This window comes from Erinaceus europaeus, chromosome 10 (assembly GCF_950295315.1).
Source record: "Erinaceus europaeus chromosome 10, mEriEur2.1, whole genome shotgun sequence".
NCBI lineage: Eukaryota > Metazoa > Chordata > Mammalia > Eulipotyphla > Erinaceidae > Erinaceus > Erinaceus europaeus.
The window spans coordinates 112,456,205-112,481,603 of NC_080171.1; the positions used below are offsets into that span (position 1 = coordinate 112,456,205).

At 47.7% G+C, this 25,399-nt stretch overlaps 1 protein-coding gene across 6 annotated transcripts in view; it reads left to right on the top strand.

Annotated features, from left to right (window-relative positions):
• The first annotated feature begins 227 nt into the window (after nt 1-227).
• The window catches only part of SEMA4D (semaphorin 4D), a 129,792-nt gene continuing 104,620 nt past the window's right edge, over nt 228-25,399 (top strand). For 3 of the 6 annotated variants that reach the window (XM_060200524.1, XM_060200523.1, XM_060200525.1), the window contains exon 1: nt 239-433. The gene's annotated coding sequence lies outside the window, so the exon portion shown is untranslated. Of the gene's footprint in view, nt 434-25,399 lie in introns of all 6 variants that reach the window. The other 3 variants (XR_009552143.1, XM_060200530.1, XM_060200531.1) reach the window with 2 other exon arrangements.

A 25,399-nucleotide genomic window follows, 5' to 3' on the forward strand; every position in this document is an offset into this window, starting at 1 on the left:
GGCAATTGGGGGCCCAGGGGGCGGGGGACGAGGACGTCGGGAAAGTGAGATGAAAGAGAGGGAGGGGAGGAAGTGAAGGGCTGGTAAGGGAAGAGGGAGGAGTGGAGTGCAGAAAGGTAAGGAGGGGGTTGCAGAGAGGGTGGAGAGAAGCCCGGAGCCGAGGAGAGGGAGGGAGGCGGGGGAGGAGGCCGGGAGGAGGGGCGGAGGCGGGAAGGGGCGGGGGCAGGGGGCGTGGCCTGCGCGCCGCCCCGCGCCCTCCCTCCCGCGCCGGCCTCGGAGCCTCAGCATCCCCGCGCCGCGCCGCCGCCGCCGCTTCCCCCGCCGGGCCTCCCGCTCCGTCTCGGGCGCCGCCGCCGCCGCCGCCGCCGCCGCCATTCCTGCGCGCGCTTGGGGCCGGGTTCCGCGGGCCGCGCGCCGGGACTCGCCGCGCCAGGTAAGCGCCGGGGAGGACCCGGGCCACGCAGGTGCGCGGGGGCGCTGGGACTCTCCCCAGACCCTTTCGGAGTCCTCCTCCCGGGACCCTCCTGCATCCCCCTACCGGCACCCCAGCCCCTCGGCCGGATCCTCCTCGGACCCCCTCTGCGCACCCGCCGGACTTCTCCCCCTCTCCTCCCCGGAGCCCTACCGGGAACCCACCTGGAGCTCCCCCCACACCTTCTTTCCGGATCTTCCCGGAGCCCCTCTGCGGAGCCCCGGAATCTCCCCCGGCTCCGCTCCCGGGTGCAGGTGACCCGGCGCGGGGGCGCGGGGCGCGCAGCCGGCTCAGGCCGGGGTGCGGCGGGGGTGCGTTTGGCCAGGCCCGCGGCGCGCTCGGGCTCCCGTGGCCAAGCCGGCCCGGCGGGCTGCCGTTTCGGTGGCGGAGGCCGCGGCCCCGGTGCTGCAGCCCGCGGAGCGCGCACTCAGACAGGTGGGGCAGGTCGGCTGTGGCCGAGAGGGCTGCAGGCCTCGGCCGGCGTCCTTTTGGGTCTGGGCTGCGTGATTCTAGAACAGCCAAGGAGAACCGCCAGCCCTAGCTCAGCTGCACCTGTTGCTGCCGCCTGGTGAGCCTCTGGGGCCAAGTCCACGGGGTTCTGCCAGTGCAGATGGGAAAGGAGAGTTATGTCGAGTGTCCTTATTTATTTGATCTGGTGGGGGGTGGGAGTGCGTAGGAATCTGCAGGTGGGCACTTGGCTCCAAACGATGCCCATTGTCTCAGGCAGGGCCCTGCTTTCTGGAAGTGGGTCTGCTTTTGTTTTGAAAAATCTCCTTTTTTGCCTTGAACACAACCCAGGCCGTGGGTGGCCTGGTCCCCACAAGCTAAATTAGGCCCAAGACCAAGTAGCTGATCCTTCTGTTCTGACTCTATTCATGTCCACTGGGCACTGTGAAGCGGAAGTTTCCTCTCCAGGCAATGAGGCGAGATCAGTGGCCTGTCACCTCCTATCTGCCCCAAGTCTGAGGCCTGCCTGCTGACTGTCTGGGTGCCGTTATTTGGAAGTGTTTACTGTGTCCCAGAAACAGGCCACCTCTGCTGTGATGGGGCCAGGATTCTGGCAGAGATAATGCCCTGATTGTCAGTAGAACGGTTGGTGTTTGTGTCTTTGGTCTGAAAAAGAATAGAGGATAAAGCAGACTGGTCCTGAGGACCTTGGGATTGTCTTCTCCCAGGGAGCAAGTCTTCAGAAATGAGGGGTGGTGAAGGAATTTCTGTGGCCAAGGGCTATTCCCTGGAGAGGTCAGTCTTTCAGACAGACCTGCATTTCATATAAGTGTCTGTACTCAGCAGGTGATTGTAGAAATGAAATTGGGGGCCAGCCAGTGGCGCACCTGGGTATGCACTCACGTGATAGTATGAGAGGATCCAAGTTCAAGCCCCCGGTCCCCACCTGGAGGGGGAAAGCTTTGCAAGTGGTGAAGCAGGACTGCAGGTGTCTGTCTATCTCCCTCTCTACTTCTCTTTCTCCTCTCAACTTCTCTGCCTCTATCCAGTAATAAATATATTTAAAAAATAGAAATGAGACTAATTGCTGGTACTGAGGGGCAGCTTTGCTGGATATCTTTGCTGGGATCTTACCCTTACCCAGTGTCCTTCCCTTCTATGGCCTCCCTCCTTTAATGAGATTGCTCTGTTGTATGTAGGTCTTCATTTTTTGCCTGGGGGCCCTCTTTTGCACAAAGACCTATTTAGCAGAATCTCTCCTTTCCACGGTGTTCCTTCCTTGAATGGAGACTCTCCCTTTTATGAGAGTTTCCTCCCTGACACAGTGGTGCGGCATCACGGTCTAGCATGGGATGGGGACTCAGGTTTGCCATCTGTCCATCTGTCTGTCTGCCTCTGGAATCTTGCCAGTGATTTCCCCCTGCTCACCTCTTGACTGGTATGTCTTGGAAATGCAGCCTTGCAAAGACACTCCCTCCCCACCTCCACCCCCCCAAAAAAATGACCTAAAACATCACCAACAAACCCTGGTAGTGGGGGCCGCTGCTGGTCTTGCTGGAGGTCCTGGCAGGCAATGCACTTGCCCAGACTGAGGTATGGGGTGCAAGGGCATGCTGCTCAGCTCAACACTGGGCCTGGGTGCAGGGCAGTTGTATCAGGATAGCATCTTGTGAGCCTTTATTTATGGCTATCCAGAGGATCTCATCTGAAATCCCTTCTGCAGGAAGTGGCTTCTGTTTCATAGCCTAGAACAGGCTGGGATGTCTAGGCCAGTGTTTAGGAGTGCTTGCTAATGGCTGGCTGGATGAGGGGAAAGGTCTGCCCACTTGGTGCTAACACATAGCAAAATCAATAACGCTTTGCAAAGATCAGTGGCTTTCTCCTGGGTCCTCTGTGTTTCTGGAGGGAGCCTACCTCTCCCATACCCACAGTGGTCGCCGGCTTCTGAGCTCTCTGTCTCTCTCTGGATCCCATTTGATGTGGTGGGGGAGGGGAGGGGTGGGTGTGGCCCCCTGAGCCTCCTCCTGAGCCTTTGCTTCTTTGCCCTATTTGATGAGCCTGGGGTCAGAGCTCCTGGCTGAGCAGCTGGTACCCTGTGTCTCCCCCATCTCATCCTCTTTCCACCCCTGCTGCTATGCCAGTAAATTAGCTATCTGATTGTTTCATTATTTACAGGGACCTTCTTCTTCATGTTCATTTGTTTGGTTAGGAGAAAGGGGAGGCGAGGTGGCATTGCCTCCAGCCTCTTCCTGAGTGTTAGGGCTAACCTGTTATCAATCCGGGTGTTCAGGGAGCCATGGGGGTGAAGTTGGCTTTGTAAACGTATATGCGTGAATTTGCAATTGGCTGGCTCTCAAGGGTGGTGCCTGGCTGCCATCATCTTGGATCTTAACTGGCGTCAGTTGTTTCTCTCTTCATGATCTCAGTTGCAGAAGGCAGGATGGAAGTATAGAGAATGGTGTGTTGCACCAAAGTCAAAGACTCTAGGGTGGGGGTGGCAGGGGGTTCAGGCCCTGGAACATGATGGCAGAGGACCTAGTGGGTTGTATTGTTATGTGGAAAACAGGGAAATGGTATGCACGTACAAACTGTTGACCATAAAATATTAATCCCCCGATAGAGAAATAAAATGAAAAAAGAAGTGGAGAAAAGTGGTCAAACACAGTGACAAGGCCCAGGTGTGGAGCCCCTGTCATCTTTGGACTTGGTGCCCTCTGGCCTTGACAGGTGCAGCGCTGATGGCTCTAACAACACCACTGAGGTCTGTGGCCTTTTAGGGGACATCAGAGATCAGGGGCAGAGCTCGTCCAGCAGGTTCCCTTGCAGCAGAGACACTGTCAGCCATGTCCAGCTGTCCTGTTGCCAGAGGCGATTCAGGGAAGTCAGGGTTTTAGGAGGAGGAAATATCTGCTGAGTTGGTGAAGAATCTGCCTCCCTGCAGCAGCGGTGGCATTTTCATTATGCCAATTAAGGACATCCTTGAGGTGAGAAGATTGGCGCATCCCATTTTCCTGGAGTGGTCTGCTTTCCTGCTTGCCTAGCCCTCCCCATGTGCGTGCATGTTTACCTGGCACTGCCGCGATGCGCCTGGCAAGCTCTCTGTTGGGTTCCTTAGGATATATCCCCAGGGGGGGAATTGCAGGGTCATAGGGTAGGTCCATTTGTAGCCTTGTGAGAGTTCTTCAGAATGTTCTCCACAGGGGTTGGGCTAATTTATATTTCCACCTGCAGTGAAGGAGGCTTCCTTTGCCCCCACAACCTCAGCAGCATTTGTCGTTGTTATTCTTTTTAATGTATGACAAATCTCTGAGGAGTGAAGTGGTATCTTATTGTTGTCTTTATTTGCATATCTTTGACAATGACTTGGGGCATTTTTCCATATGTTTATTGGCCTTTTGAATTTCTTCTTTGGTGGATTTTCTGTTTATATCTTCTCCCCATTTTTGGCTGGGATCATTTTGTTGTTGTTGCTGCTGAGTGGTGCTGGCCTCCACACAGATACACCCTCTTGTGCCTCAAGTCTGCCTCTCCAGGACCAGGTTCATTGTTCTTAATGTCACAGACATCCGTAAGAGCAGGTAGCCATTCCTGGGTGACTTCTCTAAACAGCACGGGAACTGTAGGCTCTGAGTAAGACCTGACCCAGGCAGGGTTCATGTCAGACAGCATTTGACCTGAGCGGCACTCTTTCCCATAACTATGATATTTATGAGACAGCTGAACATTGGTTGAGTGAATGATGATTTTATAGAATGGTTATATTCCTTAATAACAACGCTGTGGTTGTGTTAAAAAAAAAAAAAGCTCCTTACCTTTACGACACAGATGCCAGGGCATTTGCAAAGGAAATGGTGTAGGGTTTGGGCTTTGTTTCTGAATAGCACAGCTGGGAAGTGGGCGATGTTGGTTGTTGGGGTGTGAGGGTACCTGAGGAGTCACTACTGTGTTCTGCCCACTTCTATGTTAAATTCTTCACCATAAAACAGTAGTAATAATCTTAAGAATTCCAAGTTTCCCAAAGAAGCTTGACTTGGGATCCTTCACTTTTGAAAGAGGCTAGAGCTCTACTTTAAAAGAAGTGGCAAGGGGCCACTTCTTTTAAAGTAATGGGTGGTGGTGCATCTGGTTAAGCACACATGTTAATAGTGCACAAGGACCCAGGTTCAAGCCCCCGGTCCCCACCTGCAGGGGAGAAGCTTCACGAGTGGTGAAGCAGTGTTCCAGGTGTCTCTTTATCTCTCTCCCTCTCTATCACCCCCTTCCCTCTTAATTTCTGGCTGTCTCTATCTAATAAATTAAAAAAAAGAAGAAGAAAAAGAAGTGACAATATACTAAGTAAAAATATCACTCCTTAGTGGATAACTAGTCCAGTTGCATGCGTATACGTGTGTGTCCCCTACCTGTGGAAAGTCTACTGATTACTGGACAGGTAAGTATGAGTGTCCTCTGTGGAGAGGGGTCAGGCCCCACCCCAGGCTTTAGGCAGACAACAGTAAAAGTTACCTGAAGTTCTGGGAGTTTTTTGTTTGCTTGTTTGTTTTGTTTTGTTCATTCCTTATTTTTTTCTGTCCTGTCACAGGAAAATCGGGTTGCTCTAATAGCCAGAACACAATCTACTTTGATGTAGTAGTATTGGGATGTTTGGCTTTCTGATGTGTGGATTTCCTTTGGAAGGACATAAGGTTCCCAAGGGCCTACTCTGAATAAAGGACTGAACCAGGCCCCTCATGTGTAGCCGTGTGGCTGGCAATTAGGGTGGTGGTTTCCCAGTGTTTTCCGTGGCCGTGGGAGGGCATCCCAGGCTCTGATTTCAGCTCAGCCCAGGGTCATATCTGTGTGCCCCTGGACCACCCAGCATCTGACGACCTGACGGAACAGTCTCACATGGTCCTTTCCTCATTCACATCAGACGTATTTTTTGCACCCCAGTCCTTTGAAGAGGCTTTGGTGTCCTGCCTGAATTGAGCTGGACTATCTGGGCTGGGTGACTCTCTCTCTCTCTCTCTCTCCCCTCTCTCTGTTCCCCCTCCTCGTAATTTCTCTCTGTCCTATCCAATAAAATGGAAAAAATGGCCTGTGGATTAGTAGTGCCAGCAGTGAGTCCCAGCAATAACTCTAGAGGCAAAAAAAAAAAAAAAAAATCTATGGTCCGGGAGGAGGTGCAATGGATTGGACTCTCAAGGTTGAGGTCCTGAGTTTAGTCCCTGGTAGCACATGTACCAGAGTGATGTCTGATTCTTTCTCTCCTCCTAACATCCTCATTAATAAAAAAAAAAATCTTTTTTTTTGAAAAAAAAATCTCAATTCCTTCACCTCAGACAAGGATACACCACCTACATCCCTTCTTAACCTTTTTTGCATTCATATCCATGCAGTCACTCATCTGCTGACATTAGATGACAATAGAGAGGGCTTTCATTTTCTTTGAGGCTATCAAAAGAGAAGCATGTATTACTGACTTTTGTGTCGAGTTTCCTCAGTGTAAAATTCTAAAGGTTCCAAGGCTGAGTGGTGGTGCACCAAGCTAAGCGCATATATCACCTGCCAAGTGCAAAGACCAGAGTTTCAGCCCCTGGTCCCCACCTGCAGGTGGGAAACTTCATGAGTGGCGAAGCAGGTCTGTTTTTATCCCCTCTCCCCCTCAGTTTCTCTCTGTCCTATCTAATAAAAATCAGAACGGAAAGAAAATGAGGGAAGGGGACTGGGAAATGGCCACCAAGAGCAGTGGTTTTGTAGTGTCAGCACCAAGCCCTGGCGATAGCCCTGGCAGCAATAAAAAATATTTAAATATAGGTCCCTACACATCACTACACATATGGACGTTTCATATGCTTTGTTGTCGAGTCCTCATTTGTGGTGTCAGTGTGCATAGTCTGTCATTTCACTTGCTTGCTGGTGGGTGGTTGGATCATTTCCCAGTCAGGTTATTGTGAATAAAAGTTCTGTAGCTACAGTTCAGCAACAAAGAGGCAAACAGCCAGTGAAAGCATGAGCAGACAGACATAACTCTTCAAAGAAGATATGTAAGAGATGGATAAGCATATAGACTGTTTCCCATCCATCAGAGTGGCATATATATATATAGAAGGTGAGGGGGAAGGGAGAATAGTGTTAGTGAGTATATGGAGAAATTGAATCTCATACATTGCTATTGGGAAGGTAAAATACTGCAATTTTTGGAAAATAGTTAAACAGAATTCCCTTGTGACCCAGCAGTCTCACTCCTGAAGTATACACCAAAGAATTGAAAATAGATACTCAAACAAAAAATATGGTTACAATTGTTCATAATAACACCATTCATAAGAGCAAAAATGTGGAAACAACTTAAGGTTCATCCATAGATGGATAGGTAAACAAATATGGTCTTCCCAGATAAAAGAATGTTTTTGGGTTTTTTTTTGGCCACAAATGAAATACTAACACACACTATAACACCAATGAACCTTGAAAACACTATAGTGAATGGAAGTAAACATAAAAGAACATGGGCCATAGGACTTTATATATCAGAAAGATCCAAAGCGAGCAAATCCATTGAGACGGAAAGCAGACGAGTGGTACTGGAGGTGGGGGAATGGGATGAGAGAACAGTGACTGTTCATTGCATCCTGCAGCCAGATTCTGGTGATGCCAGAGTGACTGTGGAAGCACTCAGTGCCATTTTTAAATGGTAGATTTTGTGTTATGGGTATTTTTACCATAATAAAAATTGTATGAAAGTGCTATGAATACTCTTGTACAAAATTTAGTCCAGGTTTTAGTAGACATGATTTTCCGTTCTCTTGGTTATGAACCAGGAGTGTATTGTAGGGTTGTATGGTAGGTGTTTATTTAACTTTGAGAAACCTGCACACTTTTCCAAGGGGGTGGCGTCATTTTGCAAGCCTGTTGGTAACGTGCCAGGAGCCTTGCGAACACTTGCTGTTGTCAGTTTTTTTAATTTTAGCTTTTGTGGCCAGTAAATTGTGATGCTATTTCATTGACACTTTGGTTGTGCAGTTGGCTTTTTGTTTTGTTTTTACCAGAGCACTGTTCAGCTCTGCCTTATGGTGGGTGGTACGGGGGAATTGAACCTGGGGCTTTGGAGCTTTAGGCATGAGAGTCTGTTTGCGTAACCATTATGCTATCTACCCCCGCCTTGCTTTTTTTTTTTTTTTTTTGATGTGTGTGTTTACTATCTACTGTTAGTGTCCTCTTTTATGTGTCTGTTTAAATTTTCATCTACTTTTTTTTTTTTTTTAACTTTTTCATGTGATGTCAAGGACTTTGTGCATATATGACTAATCATTTTTCCAGCCTGACTTTTATCTTACATATTTTTGAGAGAAAGAGACAGGGAGAGACATCAGATCATTGCTCCACCATCCATGCACCTACAGAGTTTTCTTTGTCCTGTCCATGTGGCTCTCAGATGGTGTTCGAGATGAAGCCCAGAGCCTCATGCATGGGAAGACGTGCTCCCAGCCCATGCCCATACTAAGTGGATTATTCCCTTATAATTGGTTTTTAAGTGCCTCAGATTCAAATTCTTTGTCAGCTATTTATATTTAGATATTTTCTTTTAAAAAATTTTTTTTTTAATTATTTATTTTCCCTTTTGTTGCCCTTGTTGTTTTGATTGTTGTTGATGTCATCGTTGTTGGATAGGACAGAGAGAAATGGGGAGAGGAGGGGAAGACAGAGGGGGGAGAGAAAGATAGACACCTGCAGACCTGCTTCACCGTCTGTGAAGTGACTCCCCTGCAGGTGGGGAGCCGGGGGCTCCAACTGGGATCCTCACGCCGGTCCTTGCGTTTTGCACCATGTGTGCTTAACCCGCTGCGCTACTGCCCGACTCCCCCTTTTTAATCATTTTATCTTATTTACTTATTATTGGATAAAGACAGAGAGAAATTGAGAGGGTTGGGGCAGATAGAGAGGGAAAGAGACAGAGATACCTGCAGCTTTGCTTCACCACTCATGAAAGCTTTCCCCCTGCAGGTGGGGACCAGGGGCTTGAACCTGGGTCCTTGTGCACTGTAATGTGTGCGCTTAAGCAGGTGCACCACCGTCTGGCCCCTGGATTTTTTTTAAAGCCTATTTTTCACTCTATTTTATTTGATAGGACAGAGAGAAATTGAGAAGTGATGGGGAGATACAGAGGGAGAGAGAAAGAGAGATACCTGCAGACTCGCAGGTGGGGAGCGGGGTTTTGCACCTGGTTCCTTGAGCTGGGTAACGTGCACTCTACTGGGTGTGCCACTGCCCCATAACTGCTTGGATTTTTTAAAAAAAATATTTATTTATTTATTAATGAGAAACATAGGAGGAGAGAAAGAGCCAGACATCACTCTGGTACATGTGGGATTGAACTCAGGACCTCATGCTTGAGAGTCCGATGCGCCACCTCCTGGACCACATCTGCTTGGATTTTTACTGGGTTGCACTATTATAGATCAATTTGAATGCCATCTCAATAATACTGAGTTGGTCTGTTGGTGATCACTGACTCTCTCTATTGGTGTTCATCTTCCTTTATCTTAACAGCAGCTTGTCATGGTCAGTGTACAAGTCTTATGCATGGTTAATCTTATAATTAATATCTATCGTAAGATTATATATTTTGAAATGTTATTATGAATGAACTTTAAAATTGTACTTTCTCATTGCTTATAGTTGATGTATAGAAATATAATTGATTCAGGAACAACTTAACAGACCCCTTTGTGGGCCCTCCATAGGATCTTGCCCTCAACTTGGATCAACAACAGTAGAGAATGTTTCATCCTCCAAAGGGAGGCTGGACAACATACTCTATGCTACACTTGAGGAAGATGGGTCAATATTGGGGCAGCTTGGAATGTTCCTACTCATGACCACAGAAGGTGAGCTCAGATCTACAGGGATGCAGAGGTCACATAGGCTCCTAAGCTGAATTTGGGCCCCAGATCACATCAAATCGATGGGGTTTACAGTCAACAATATCTATACACCTTTCCCATATTTGGGAGCTACTCTCTTCCCTGATCCAGCTTTCTGGTCCTTTTTCCAGCCACAACAACATCATCTCCCCAGACAATAACTTGGATCCACCTGCATTTCAGATTTCAGGCTCAGGGGAAAAGAAAAAAACACTATAGCCCCAGGCCCTTTGGAATACAACTAAAATATATGCCTACTAGCTTTCTACAGAATGGAGACCCCCCCCCCCAATTCATCTTTACTATTCCAGCCTTCAGGTTCATGATTAGTCAAAATTTGTTTGCCTTTATATATTAACTCTTTTTCAGCCACCAGGTTCCAGCTGCTAGCATGATGTCAACCACATTTCCCTGGACAGACAACTCCACCAATATGTCCTGGAGCCCTGCTTCCTCAGAGCCCCACCTCACTAGGGGAAGAGAGAGACAGGTAGGAGTGTAGATAGAACTGTCAACGCCCATGTTCAGCGGGGAAGCAATTATAGAAATCAGACCTCCCACCTTTTGCATCTCACAATGACCTTGGGTCCATACTCCCAGTGGGATGAAGAATAGGAAAGCTATCAGGGGAGGGGATGGGATATGGAAATCTGGTGGCAGGAACTGTGTAGAGTTGTACCCCTCTTATCCTATGGTTTTGTCAATGTTTTCTTTTTATAAATAAAATTTAAAAAAATAATTGATTTTAAAAAGGCTTTATTAATGAGAGAGAGGGAGAGAGAGAGAGAGAGAGAGAGTGAGAGAGAGAGAGATGCAGAGCAGCACTGGCACATACAGTGCTGGGGATCGAACTTGAGAGTCCAACACTGTCCATTGCACTACTTCCTGCGATACTGCAGTTGATTTTTTAAAAATATTATTTGTTTATCTTTGACCTTTTTAAGTTCACTTATTTGAGTAGCTTTTTTTGGTGGTACTTTGAGATTATGTACATACCCAAATATTGTGATCATAGTCTACTTTCTTTCTGATTCACTTTTTCTTTCTTGCCCCGCCCCCTTGACCAAGACATTTCATCAGTGTTTTAACTGAAGTAATAAAAGTAGACATTCCTACTATAAAGTAGGAAGAAAGCTTTTAGTGTTTCTTTCATTAAATGTGTTGTTAGATGAAGACTTTAGCTACCCCTTTTGAAGTTGAAGTTTTCTAGTTTGAAGGGGTTTTTTTATTATGTAGATTTTGGGTAAGATAGATTTCTTTATCTGCTGAGATGATAACCTAATTTTTTCTTTTCTGTAAATATGTTGAATTACATTTTCACTGTCAAGCAGCCTTTAGTACTGGCACAGATCTTAGTCGGACATGATGTAATATCCTTTTTCTGTATCTCTGGATTTTATCTATGTATTTATTTACCAGAACTCTGCTTAGCTCTGGTTTATGGTGGTGCTGGGGGTTGAACCTGGGACCTTTGGTGCCTCAGGCATGGAAGACTCTTTTCATAACCATTATGCTATTCTGTAGATTGGGTGGGTTACAATTCTATTAAAGATATTAGTAACTATATTCCTGAGGGCTGTTGTGTTCTTTTCTTGTGATTGATTCTCTAGTGTCAAATCAGGGTATTGTTGGCCTCATACAGTGATTTGTGAAGTGTTCCCTCTTTGTTTACTTTTTGTAAACAGGTTTGTATAGTACTGGTTTTATTTTATTTTAATTAATTAATTTTATTTGATTACCAGAGCACTGTTCAGCTCTGGTTATGGTGGCATGGGGTATTAATAGTAAACCTGGGACCTCAGAGCCTCAGGCATGAGAGTCTCTTTGCATAACCACAATGCTGTCTCCCCTACTCTATGGTACTGGTTCTATTTCATCCTTAAAGTTTCAGTATAACTTAGTAGTGAAACCACCTGGGGTTTTCTTTAGTTAAGGTTTTGGACTTTGAAGTAGAAATTACATTTATTACGGAAGGATTAGAAGGACTAACAGATTTCTTCTCGTGTCCATTCTGGTTATTTGTGCATCTCAAGGACTCTCTCTCAGCCTTAGCTGTCAAACTGGTTGGCATAAAGTTTTTCATACTATTCCTTTATTGTTCTTTCATTGTCTGTAGTATCTGTATGATGTTCTGCCTTCATTTTTTTGAGTCTGGGATCCTTTCTGAAATAAAAAGCCATTGTTTGTCCCTTTAGTAGCAGTTACATCAGAATCTCTTATGATGGAAGGATGGTGTAGCCCGGGAAGGTGTGGACCAGGGCTTGTTGGGCTGTTGAGGTGACTCTGATGTGCAGAGATGACAGCCTTCTAGTCGATCAAGGAGGATGAACCTTCCTTCACTCACTGGAAGTTAAGAGAGACGTCAGAGGCAGTTGTGGGTGTGGGGGTAGAGGTAGAGGGGTGGAGGGTGTGAAGCCAGGTCTGTGTGGAAGACTCCACTGGGTGGGTTTGGCGGGAGCATGTGGTGTGTCTGTATCTGCAGCCTGTGCAAATGTTTGCTTATCCCTTTACCTATGTTAACTTGATTTATTTACAGGGTTATCGCTAGGGTTTGGTGCCAGCACTACGAATCCACTGCTCTGGGAGCCATTTCCCCCTTTATATTTATTTTATTTATTTTTAAAATTTTTACTAGAAGAGAGAAAAATTGAGAAAGGATGGGGAGAGAGAGTGGGGGGAGCTGCAGACCTGCTTCACCACTTGTGACTCGGACCCCCTGCAGGTGGGGAGCTGGGGGCTCAAACTCTGGTCCTTGGACTTGGTAATATATGTGTTTCACCGGGTGCAGCACCAGCCGGCCCCCTACCTATACTAACTTTAGAGTGAGGTATAAGCTTGAGACATCTGACCACAAGACTTACATTTCTCAGCAGAGCAGTACTGAAAATCAAATTGCATCAAGTATCCTTTGTATCCAACAAAACTCACCCCTTTTTTTTTTTAAAGAATTTATTTATTTATTCATGAGAAAGATAGGAGGAGAGAAAGAACCAGACATCACTCTGCTACATGTGTTGCTGGGGATCGAACTCGGGACCTCATGCTTGAGAGTCTAGTACCGTAGCCACTGTGCTACCTCCCGGACCACATAAAACTCACCCTTTTTCATGTTCTATTCTGTGACTTTCAATGTGTATGCACGTGACTACCATCAGAAATCAAGATATGGAAAATTTCCATCACTCCCTCTTTTCCCTGGTGTCATGACCTCTCTCCTTATAGACATCTCTAGAATGTCTTGTAAGAGGAGTCACAGGTTTGTAACCTTTGAGTTCAACTGCTGTCACTCGACACAGTTGTGCAGTAACTAATGTTTTTAGACCCAGGCCTAGGGATAACAGCACTTCTAAGCAAAGAGCGAGGAGGGGAGGGGCAGTGGTGGGGACGGATGGCCCAGCAGTCTGCACAGTGCCCTCATCCTAAGTGTCTCCCCTCACGCCTTCTATGCTTGTCCCATCAGTCTACCTATGGACTGCCCATTGGCACAGTCCATCTCTTTTTGGTCAGATGAGAGAATAAGAAATATGTTCACAGGGTCACTCAGCCAGACAGTGGCCAAGCCAAAATGTGACCCCGGATTTTTTTTATCAGAAGGCTGCTGGAGATGTTTTCACATGCTTCTAATGCTTGTGTGGACTCTGGGGAGGTGGAGAGTAGTAGTGACAGCTGATTGGGGAGTTTCAGTGTTTTTATTTTGAAAGAATGACAGCAGCTGGGGGCGGGTGGTGGTGCACCTGTTACAATGTGCAAGGACCAGGGTTTGAGCCCCTGGTCCCCACCTGCCATTTGAGCGGTGAGGCAGTGCTACAGGTGTCTCTCTATCTCTCCTTCACTTCTCAATTTCTGCCTGTCTCTATCCAATAAATAAATATAGTAAAAAAAAAAAAATGACTCAGGCTTAGCCATTTTGTCTCAACTTCTAGAAATTTGAGGAATCACAGCTGTGAAGGAGCATTTGTTGGAATAGAAAAACCCATCTATATCTTTGATGGGAGGCTGCTAACAGGATGTCAGGCTTGGTATAGTTAGCTGGACAATCTCTAAAAATCATAGTTCGTGATCAAGGTGAGGAACACTGAATAAGTCCAGGTTTTTTACAACTACTCCTGTAGTAGTGAGGACCCAGAAATGCCTAGAAGCACTAGGTAGGCTGTGTCCAGAATGGTAAGCATGTCATTACTCGGTGCTGGTGGCTTTGCTTCTGCTTCATTCTTGTTTATGTGCTCCCGTTTCCTACAGTAGCACTTGTTATGGAAATCAGAAAGGAAAACACAAAGAAAATGAGATTTCTCTCTCCCCTTTTTAAAATATTTATTTATTTATTTATTTATTCCCTTTTGTTGCTCTTGTTGTTTTTTTATTGTTGTGGATATTATTGTTGTTATTGATGTCATTGTTGTTGGATAGGACAGAGAGAAATGGAGAGAAGAGGGAAAGACAGAGGGGGCAGAGAAAGACAGACACTTGCAGACCTGCTCCACTGCCTGTGAAGCGACTCCCCTACAGGTGGGGAGCCGGGGGCTCAAACTGGGATCCTTACGCTGGTCCTTGCGCTTTGCTCCACCTGCACTTGATCTCAACCTGCTGCACTACCACCCAACTCTCATGAGATCTGTTTCTTTGCTTGAGCACTGATCAGCTCTAACTTAAGGTGTTGCCAGGGAGGGATTGAACCTGAGACCTCAGAGCCTCAGGCCTGAAAGTCTTTTGCATAGCCATTATGCTATCTCCAACAAAGAAAATTAGAGAGAGAGAGAGAGAAAAACCCTGTTGATCACACACATGAATGCATACATACACACTGTTGGTCTTGAGAGCCTGACACACTCGTCCTAGACTTGTTATACCTGCCTTGGTTAGAAAGCATGTGGCTGTTCGGCTGTTCATTGTACCTTTAAGTGGAAAGCACTGTGGGAAGCTAACCAGCAGGTCGGCCTGTCCCAGGCTGGGTGAGCCAACTACTGAGGCAGGAGTGCGTGACCACCTCACGCTGCACTCGGGAGAAGGGAGTCTTCAGACTGGCCTCCCTCATCTCTGTTCCAACATAACCTGTTACACGCCTGTGTGCTTTTGGCCTGGAGTCCTGTCCTGATCTGTCACCCCACATACATAATGCTTTAGGAAGGCCAGACCTCCTTTGTGGGAGAGGCTCCTGGTGTGGGGGATCTGCAAGATCCCAGAATGACAGGGCACTTGAAATACCCCTTCTTGGCAGAGATTCAGCTGGGATGCATGTGGAGTTCAGTGTCGTGTTTTAAACTCAAGCATCAGAGACATTGTAGTGCATATATAATGCTGATAAAAGCATTAGACTATTAAAATTTGAAAACAGGGAGCCTGGCTGCTGTCATATCCTCAGGATGACTCATAGTAAGACCTGTAGTTTATACAACAGTGCACATGTGTGTGTGCACAGGGACATGTACCCACTACACAAAAATCATGAAAAATCATGTATGTACACGTAAGTTTCCCTCAACATGACATGCACCCTTCACAAAATGTGATGCCCTCTGAGATTTTGTGAAATTACATCTTATTTCAAAAACCAAGTTTCTACACCTCGCCTGAAAACTGTTGACCCCTTGATTGGCATCTGACCCTGTGTGTGACTACAGGCTACTTTGAAGTTGTTTGAATAAATACATACAAACCATGTGTTGTCCTGTTATTTCCTGTGTCTGCCAATCTGCCTCTGAACTCCTTCCCTCTTGCCTTCTCCAAGTTTGAGCACAAGCTGGAAACCCAGGAGCACAGGGAGCTGGCTGGCTTCCCCCTAGTGGAGCTGTACTCTCAGGAGATGCACAAAGATGGAGGAACTGGGTCAGGCAGGGCCCCCCAAGCAGGCAGAATCAGATCTCTGAGTGGCTTTGAAACCGATGGCTATGGCTTGGGTTTCAAATGTGGGATCTTGGGAAGCTGCCCAGCTCCCTCTGGCCTCCTGCTTTGTTTATGTCCCCCTCCCTGTGTGGGACCACTACCCTCACACTCATTGGACGAGATCACCGGGAACTGGCTTAGCAAAACCAGGAGGTGGGGAACAAGATTTGTGAAATAGACGCCGAATGCTGAGGGGAGGCAGTCTTTGGGGAGATGCCAGTTCCCGTTCATCTACCAGTGATGTTTTGCCCTCCAAGAGTCCATAGTGTGGTGGTTCCCTGTGAGCACATTATTTCTTCAGAGGGATGGACGGCCCAGCTTCCAGAGGGACGGAGAACACAAACACTGTCTCTGCTTTCGTCACAGAGGAGCCAGCACCAGGCTCCTGAGTAAACATGTTGTGATTTTGAGACTACTGATGAGATGTTTTGTGTCAATACTATTTTGGGGCATTTCGAACACTTACAAAACACTTGCTAAAGTAGGAAAAACACTTCTCCCAAACACAGTCCCGTTCATTGATGACATCAGGTGTGTCAACCTCCTAGACTGCTGGGTGGGAGCACAAGGAGTGCCTGTGGTCCTAATGCTCAGAAGCTGTTTCCTGCAGGCTGAATTTTGTGAGCTTAGTTTTAGCAGTTAGCTGATTCTGCTGGGAATGACTGGGTGCATGTTCCCCACCTCAGAGCCAGAAAATGGAACATGATTTATGCTCATCAGTGCTGTACAGTGGTATTCCCCCTATCTCCCCCCTTTTTTCTTTTTCCTTTTCCTTCTCTTTCTCCTTTCTTCTTCCCTCCCCTCCCCTGCCTTTCCCTTTCCCTTTCCCTTTCCCTCCCCTCCCCTCCCCTCCCCTCCCTCCCTCCCCTCCCTTTCTTGTTTCTTCTCTCTCTTTTCTCTCTCCTCTCCCCTTTCTTTCACCAGTGCACTGTTTAACTCTGCCTTATGGTGGTGCTAGGGATTGAACTTGGACTCTGGGGCCTCAGGCATGAGAACTTTTACATAGCCACTATGCTTTTTTCCCAACCCTAACTGCACTTTTCTTTGTGCTTTGATGGTGCCAGTACCTGTCTGTTCGTCTCTGGAGGGGGCTGCATTTCATGGAGGTAACATGGGCTGACTGTGGTGTCGCAGGTATGTTTCACCTGACTGGGAGAGTGGCCTCTGTGTGCCCTAAGTCCACCCTTCTCTCCTGGGGCAGCCTTTCTGCCTACACACTCAAGCAACCCCAGCAGAAGACAGTGGCAAGACAGTGGCATGTGCCCATGGCATGCTGTGACCTGTGGGAGCTTGGTGGAGTAGCGGACATCTGGGAGAGGCCTCTGACTAGGCATTGGGTTCCTTTGATAAGCCCAGCATCTTGGGGTCTTGTTCTACCCTGCTTCCTTTTGTATTTGGAAACACCATGGAAGGTGTCCAGCCACAAAATGGCAGTGGCAATAGCAGCAAAACCATCTGGCTTTCCCCCTCTTCTCTCTTGAGCCTCATCGAGTTCCTTCTTTCTTCCTCTGGGGGGACATCTGCAAACTTTCCAGCCAAGTGCGTATAGCCTAATTTTGCTCCCAGCCAGAGCCCAATGGTATAGTGCTCAGGACAAGAGCTCCACCAGCCTGACGGTGCTGAACCCTTTAGTCACTGTTCCCAACCCTTCACACAGAAGCACATGTTGGTTGGGCTTTGCTGGGTACATCAGAGCCTGCAGCACACACCCAAGCTCCTGTGTGTGTTGTGGGGTGCTGGGCTAGCGTGGGGATGCCTCCTCCCAGGTGCGTACTCTCTGGGTTGGAGAGAGTGTGACCAGAGCCAGCCTGGGTTGCTACTCACTCAGTGATTCAAGGGAGATGACTCAGGAACCAAACGTGCTCGAAGCAATGCAGAACCTTTATTAATCAGAGAGCCAAGGGTTTTAAAAGGCAGACCTGGAAGTGGCAAGTCGGAAACAGAAATGGCTAGGAAAGGGGCGGAGAAAGGCTGGAAAGGTAGGAACTTCCTTAGCAACTGTTGCAAGGGTTTTAACTGGTGGGATTAATAATACCCTGGAGGCAGGGAGGGTCTCAAGGGTAGAAAGAAGATAGATCAAAGGAATGGAATGGGTTGGGATCTTTCAGGCAAAACATTGATTATGTAGATAGGCCATAGTATCAGGAATGCAGGGTGCTTTGTAAGCCCTGCCAAGCTCAACCACATCCTCACAATTTCCTGACATCAGGGCCATGTGTGCGGATGGCCAGGTCTCATCCTCTGCCCCACTCTCTGACTTTCATCAGGTGCATTCCTCACTTCCATGCCCACTGTGCTTTAGGCTTGGTTTCTGCCTCGAATCCTTAGGAATGTGGCCCATAAACATTTTCTTGTTAGGACACTGGGAATCCCCAATTTTTCATGGTTCTACCTCCCTTGCAGATATCTTGCCTCTGTCTCTAACTAAGCTTCTGGGGTTCATCTCTTAGACCTCATTGCTGACACTGTCCCTAACTCTGTTCTGAAGCCTCTCCCCTCACCATGAGCTGCCCTTGGGAAGGGTTTTGGACTGGTGCCCCACCTGCCCCTGGCTCTCTGCCCCCTCCCCTCTACCCCAGGAGACATAGGGAATCTCTCTAACCACACCCAGCTCCTCTGAGCCCTCTATATCTCCCCACCTGGAGGCTGGAAGAACTCTCCCTACCACCGTAATGTGTCTCTTGCTGAATCATGCCCTGTCCATCCTTCGTGCTACCTTTCCTCCATAGGCAAACAGGCCATCGATGTGGTTTACCATGCGTGTCCCAGGTGGGCAGAAGTTGAGTAACAGGACCGGTTGCTTCTAGTCAATGGGACAGTAGCAGAAAGGCACAATGATGATGGAGGATGCAAATCCATCAAGCAGAGGCCACTAGAAAGCAGTGTCTGTCTTCCCCAGGGGTCACTGTAGCCTCATGACGGCCCGGAGCCCTGAGATGACACGGAAGGGGTCAGTGACCTTGAGGGTACCATGCTCGAGCCCCAGCAACCCCCCTGGGTGTTTCAGGGGACCCTGGTGTGTGAGAGGGCCAGTCTTCATATCCTTGCAGACTTTCATAGCAGGTGAGATCTCACTGGAGCAGAAATGAGGCTCCCTGTGCAGTAGTTTCTCTAGAGAAAGGACTGGGATTTGGGGGTGGGGGCAGCCCAGACACTCTGCTGAATGGCAGCTTGGAGCACATTTTCCTTCCTTCCTTCCTTCCTTCCTTCCTTCCTTCCTTCCTTCCTTCCTTCCTCTTTCTTTCTTTCTTTCTTTCTTTCTTTCTTTCTTTCTTTCTTTCTTTCATATTTATCCCCTTTTGTTTCCCTTGTTTTATTGTTGTAGTTTTTATTGTTGTTATTGATGTCATTATTGTTGGATAGGACAGAGAGAAATGGAGAGAGGAGGGGAAGACAGAGAGGGGAGAGAAAGACAGACACCTGCAGACCTGCTTCACCGCCTGTGAAGCGACTCCCCTGCAGGTGGGGAGCCGGGGCTCGAACTGGGATCCTTGCGCCGAGTCCTTGTGCTTAGCACCATGTGCGCTTAACCTGCTGTACTACAGCCCGACTCCCCAGTTCTTTCCTTTTTAATCAGTTTGGGTTATGCTCTTTTACACATTTTTAAAATATTTATTTATTTATTCCCTTTTTGTTGCCCTTGTTTTATTGTTGTAGTTATTATTGTTATTGTTGGATAGGACAGAGAGAAATGGAGAGAGAAGGGGAAGAGAAAGGTAGGCACCTGCAGACCTGCTTCACTGTTTGTGAAGTGACTCCCCTGCAGGTGGGGAGCTGGGGGCTCTAACTAGGATCCTTACGCCAATCCTTGCGCTTAACCCCCTGCACTACCACCAGACTCCCGCACATTTTCATAGTCTGCAGCTAGGAGGCCTTCCTGTCTTCCTTCTTCACACACTCCCACCTCATAGAATCACGAGCACAATTTTCTGGGCCTGCTGTAATGAAAAAAACCCTACCTGGAGAGGTAGAACAGGAGAATTGGCTGGACATGAAAAGTCAAGGTATCTTCAGGGATGCTCTCACTGGGCTCTAAGGGCATGCACCTGCCTCCTCATTGCTTCCAGCTTCTATTTGCCCTAGGGGTCCCCTGCGGCCACCTAGCACCCCTCTCTACTCCATCCCAAGGCCTTTTTCCGTTGTCCATGTCTTTCCCTGTGTCTCCTGTAAGGATACGACTCACCATTGAATTTTGAACCTTCCTAGAATGATCCGGGATGATCTCATCTAAACTGTCTTACCGTAATCACATCTTCAGTGACCCTTCTGCAAATAAGGTCGTGTACACAGGTTGTGGGTGGGTGTGTGCTTTGCTATTTGCCCTAGTGCACCAGTCCTGCCAGGGCCTGGAAGGGGTGACGGCGCTGGTGGGGCAGGCAGGGCCCTGGCAGCCAAACACCTTCTCCAGGATAGGTTCCAAGGGAGGCCTTATCAGCAGGAAAATGGAAACGGGGCTGCTTTCTGCACTCCTGGGAAGTTATAGAAATGAGAATGTGGTGGAAACTCTTGGCTTTGTAAAATAATTTCGTATTGACTCAGACAGGAAACAGGAAAGGCCTTCTATCTTTTTATGGGAGTTTTATCTCTGCCAGTGGGGCCCTTTCTTTTAAGTAGTGTTTCTACAAAAGTGCTTGCTGAATCCTTAGCGTGAGCAGGAAGTTTGATATGCTGACAAACTTTTCCTCTATTTTAATGGAGTTTTTTTTTTTTATATTTATTTTCCCTTTTGTTGCCCTTGGTTTTTATTTTATTTTATTGTTGTTGTAGTTATTAATGTCGTCATTGTTAGATAGGACAGAGAGAAATGGAGAGAGGAGGGGAAGACAGAGAGGGGGAGAGAAAGATAGACACCTGCAGACCTGCTTCACCACCTGTGAAGCGACTCCCCTGCAGGTGGGGAGCCAGGACTCGAACCGGGATCCTTATGTCGGTTCTTGTGCTTTGCGCCACATGCGCTTAACCCACTGAGTTACTGCCCGACTCCCTTTAATGGACTTTTTTTATGGCGCAGAAAATAAAGCGGGTAGAGAGTGAAGCCACCTTCTGTGCCTGGGCTGGCTGCCCCAGACACCTACAATGTCCCATCTTCTCTCTGCCATTTTTACACACCTGTGCCGATGAGTGTACACACACCCAACACACTTGTGGCAAGTACTGCTTTCCCCAAGATGTAGTCACACCCTGAGCGACGTGTAGCTGGCCTGGTCCATTCTGCATGTGACATAGACACGTGTGTGATCAACCTCATACTATGAGCCACATGTGCCTGTACCCACCCCTTCCACACCACCCCCCTGTGCGTGCCCCTCGGCTCATAGTTGAGGTATGATGTCTCCCCTATCCTGTCCTATCCTCCTCATATATCTGTGAATATCTTTGTAGCAAAGAATCTTAGAATCTGGATATTTGGGGCTGGGGAACATAACATCCTAGTTGTATAAAAAGGCTTTCATGGGAGTCGGGCGGTAGCGCAGCAGGTTAAGCACACGTGGCACAAAGCGCAAGGACCAGCGTAAGGATCCTGGTTCAAGCCCCCGGCTCCCCACCTGCAGGGGGGTCGCTTCACAGGCGGTGAAGCAGGTCTGCAGGTGTCTGTCTTTCTCTCCTCCTCTCTGTCTTCCCCTCCTCTCTCCATTTCTCTCTGTCCTATCCAACAACAATGACATCAATAACAACAATAAGAACTACAACAATAAAACAACAAGGACAACAAAAAGGAATAAATAAATATAATTAAAAAAAAATAAAGTTATTTAAAAAAAAAAACTTTCATGCCGGGGCTGGGTGGTAGCGCACCTGGTTGAGCGCACTATACAACGTGCAAGGATCCGAGTTCCAGTCCCCAGTCCCCACCTCCAGGGGGAAAGCTTTGCCAGTGGTGAAGCAGTGTTGCAAGTGTCTCTCTGTCTCTCTCTCCCTCTCACCCCTTCCTCTCTTGATTTCTGACTGTCTCTAGCCAATACATAATAATAAAAAAGAGACTTTCATGCTTAAGGATCTAAGGTCCAAGGTTCAAAGGTTTAATCCTGAAGACCACTGTAAGCAAGAGCTGAGTGTCATAGAAAAATAAAAAGGAATCTGGGTGTTTGAGTCAAAGTGTATGTGCCTTTTTAGTTTTGAGGGGAGTGTCTAGACCAAATGCCAGGGGGGCCGTGGTGCTCCTGACTCCCGTGTTGTCCTTGCTCCTCCCCAGAGGAGTAGGTCTTATGTCTCGTCTTCACAGTACAACTGGGAGAATGGAAGACCAAGATTCACCATCCTGATGGCTTCTTTGCCGTTTATTGGTTATTGAATCCTTAGTGTGAACAGGAAGTTTGATGTGCTGATGATCTTTTCCTCTATCTTAGTGGCATTTTTTTTTCCTCCAGAGTTCTGCCCTTGGGTTCTTTCTTTTTAATCAGTTTGGGTTATGTTGTTTTATACATTTAAAAAAATATTTATTTCTTCCCTTTTTGTTGCCCTTGTTTTATTGTTGTAGTTATTATTGTTGTTGTTATTGTTGGGTAGGACAGAGAGAAATGGAGAGAGGAGGGGAAGACAGAGAGGGAGAGAGAAAGAGAGACACCTGCAGACCTGCTTCACCGTTTGTGAAGCGACTCCCCTGCAGGTGGGGAGCTAGGGGCTCGAACCGGGATCCTTACGCCAGTCCTTGTGCTTCACACCATGTGCACTTAACCTGCTGTGCTACCTCCCGTCTTTTACACATTTTACTGAGCTAAAGCATTTCTTTCATTTTAGAATATCCTGGAAAAAGAAACACCTATTTGAAATATTTTTTGTTTGCACATTTTTAAAGAAATAGTTGTGATATGAATAAACTCAGAATGGAAACCAGACTGGAGCTGGGAGTGGTGACCTGTGATACCAGGACCCCTCCATGTCCTTTCCTCTTGAATAGCCATCAGTTGTGACTGTGCCAGCCTGGCCCCTGCCTGTAGCACGTGCCCAGTGAATGGCAAAACCTGACAAAGGTACAGGTGCCGCTAAGTCTGTAGTGGTTGGCTATAGCCAAGCATCTGGAAACATGCTTGTATGTGGGAAGGCATGACACAAGTGTGCACGTGTATATGCATGCATGCGTACCTTGTGTGTACACTTGTTCAGATGTGTGCTTGCATGTGTCTGTATAGCATTTCTGAGAAACATTGCCCACCAGAGCTCTACCCATTAGAAGACTTACAGAACCTGTCTGCCTTAAGTTCTGGTTATATTTTAGTCTAATGATCACCTCACCCCTTTCTCTCCTGTTGGCTAGAGAGATAATGCATGGGAGAGGATTCATCCGTCCTAAGTTATGCAGCACGCTTGTTGTTTTAGCTTCCGGACAGACCCTGGTCTGTGTGCCCCTCACCATTTATTTAAGTGAATTGTTTTGGGGTGGTGTGTTTCCATGGAGTTTTCTTCCATAGTGGGGTTCTGCTCCAAAGTAGGCATGGCCGAAACTAGTCCCCGGGAGTCAGGCTATAGCGCAGCAGGTTAAACACAGGTGGGTGGTGCAAAGCGCAAGGACCGGCTTAAGAATCCTGGTTCGAGCCCCGCTCCCCACCTGCAGGGGAGTCGCTTTACTAGCAGTGAAGCAGGTCTGCCGGTGTCTATCTTTCTCTCCTCCCCTCTGTCTTCCCCTCCTCTCTTCATTTCTCTCTGTGCTATCCAATAACGACGACAACAATAATAACTACAACAGTATAACAAGGGCAACAAAAGGGAATAAATAAATAAATAAAACTAGGCCCCGATTGTGTTAGTTCAGGTTTGCCAGAGAAACAGCCAACAAAGTGTCGAGAGAGGTCCAAACAGAAACAGGTGCGGGGGGAGGGGGTGGCTTATTTTTATTAATTTAGTTATTTTTTATTTTTTAGTATTTATTTATTTTCCCTTTTGTTGCCCTTGTTGTTTTATTGTTGTCATTGTTGGATAGGACAGAGAGAAATGGAGAGAGGAAGGGAAGACAGAGAGGGGGAGAGAAAGACAGACACCTGCAGACCTGCTTCACCGCCTGTGAAGCGATTCCCCTGCAGGTGGTGGGGGGAGATCCTTATACCGAGTTCTTGCGCTTTGTGCCACATGTGCTTAACCTGCTGCACTACCGACCGTCTGAGGGGTGGTGGTGCTTATTTTCAGGAATTCTTTCACATGACTAGGGAGGCCCTTGGCACACCCGGAGTCTGCAGGCCAGGCCAGGGGAGGCAGAATTCCTTCAACTGGTGGGAGGTCAGTCTTTGTTTGTACTAAGACCTCAGCTAATTGGGTGAGGCCCACCCACATTATCAAGGATAATCTGCATCACTTAAAGTCTTTTGATTTAAATGCTAATGTCATTCTAGCACTGCTTTCAGGGAAGCCTCTGGAGTAATGTTTGCCCAAATATCTGAGCATCATGTCTTAGCCACTATAGTCCCTAAGTTTGGTCACAGGTAAGTTTCCACAGTGACTGAGTACACGTGGAACTTACTACTCCCTGACCTGGCAGGACTGTGTTTCATTCCCAGAGGCTCTGGAACTGGCTTCGTGGACAAAGGCTCACATTGCTTTGCTTGCATTTTGGCAGCGCTGCCGATGAGGCTCGACCGGCTGTGAGTATCCCTGCCCTCAGCTGCCCCCAGCCTAGTTGGGACGCCTGCCCCGTTGCTGTGAGCAGCTTCCCTGAACCTCTGGTGAGGATTCCTGTTGTCCTCCCACCAGAAATCACTTCCTTTCCTGACTTGGACTCTGAGGGGCTTTAGTAGCAAAAGGTCCTGATGCGCTTTCCCTTTTCTTGGAGAAAAAGTCTCTGTTGGGTCGAAGTCTTGCTATGTTGTTCCACCCTTTGTGAACAGTTGCCTGGCTGTCTCTTCTTGGGCCACTTGACCCTCCTGTTTATTAGATGATAAATAATCTCTGTAAAACAGAAAAAATGCCATGGAGTGTCCAGCACTGGCTTGTTGCCTCAATTCTAATATTTGTGCAGAATTGGAAGTGACCTGTTTGGTAGAGGAGTGGGGCAGGAGCACTGAGGGGCTCTGCAGGGTTCCCATGCTTCTTTGCTGATGGTGTTCAACGTGGATGGATGGGTGGATGGATGGATCAGTCTCAGAGTGGGTAAATGTGTGAGTAATGAACAGATGCATGGTGCTGAAGGTGAATGAATGATTAGATGCGTGGATGGATGAGTGTGACTGAGTAGAGCTGGTCCCAGAGTTGGGGAAAGTCACTGTGACTGGCCATGTGACAGGTGGGTGTCTGGAGACATGGGTGCTGGGGCTGTGAGCCCAGGCTGGGTAGGCAGAAGTTGGCAGTGGTTCTATGAACCTTGATGTGTCTGGTAGGTCTGTCCCCCACCCCCACCCCCCACCCCACCTAGAGTGCTTCTGGACACACAGACTGCAGGTCTTTGCCTTGGATGTGCAGAGTGTGGGCACTTCTCTTGAGGTTTTCTACAAAACTTCTATTCTTAATTCTTAGAAAAGTAAGGCCTTTGGGGTTTTCCCTGAGTTTTGTGGCTCCTCTGATGTTCAGTCTAGCCCTTGGTTCCTCCTGGGCGAGCTGGCAGGGTCTTTGTGGTACCCTGAGCTTAACCTCTTACTCAAGCTAGGATGCTAACTCAGTGGTAGACTCACCGGAGAAGGAAGAGGGGTGGGGGATGATGATGTCAGCACTGAGTCCAACTCCAGGTCCATCTGCCAGGGCGCTCCCCTAACAGTGATGGGACCCGAGCTCA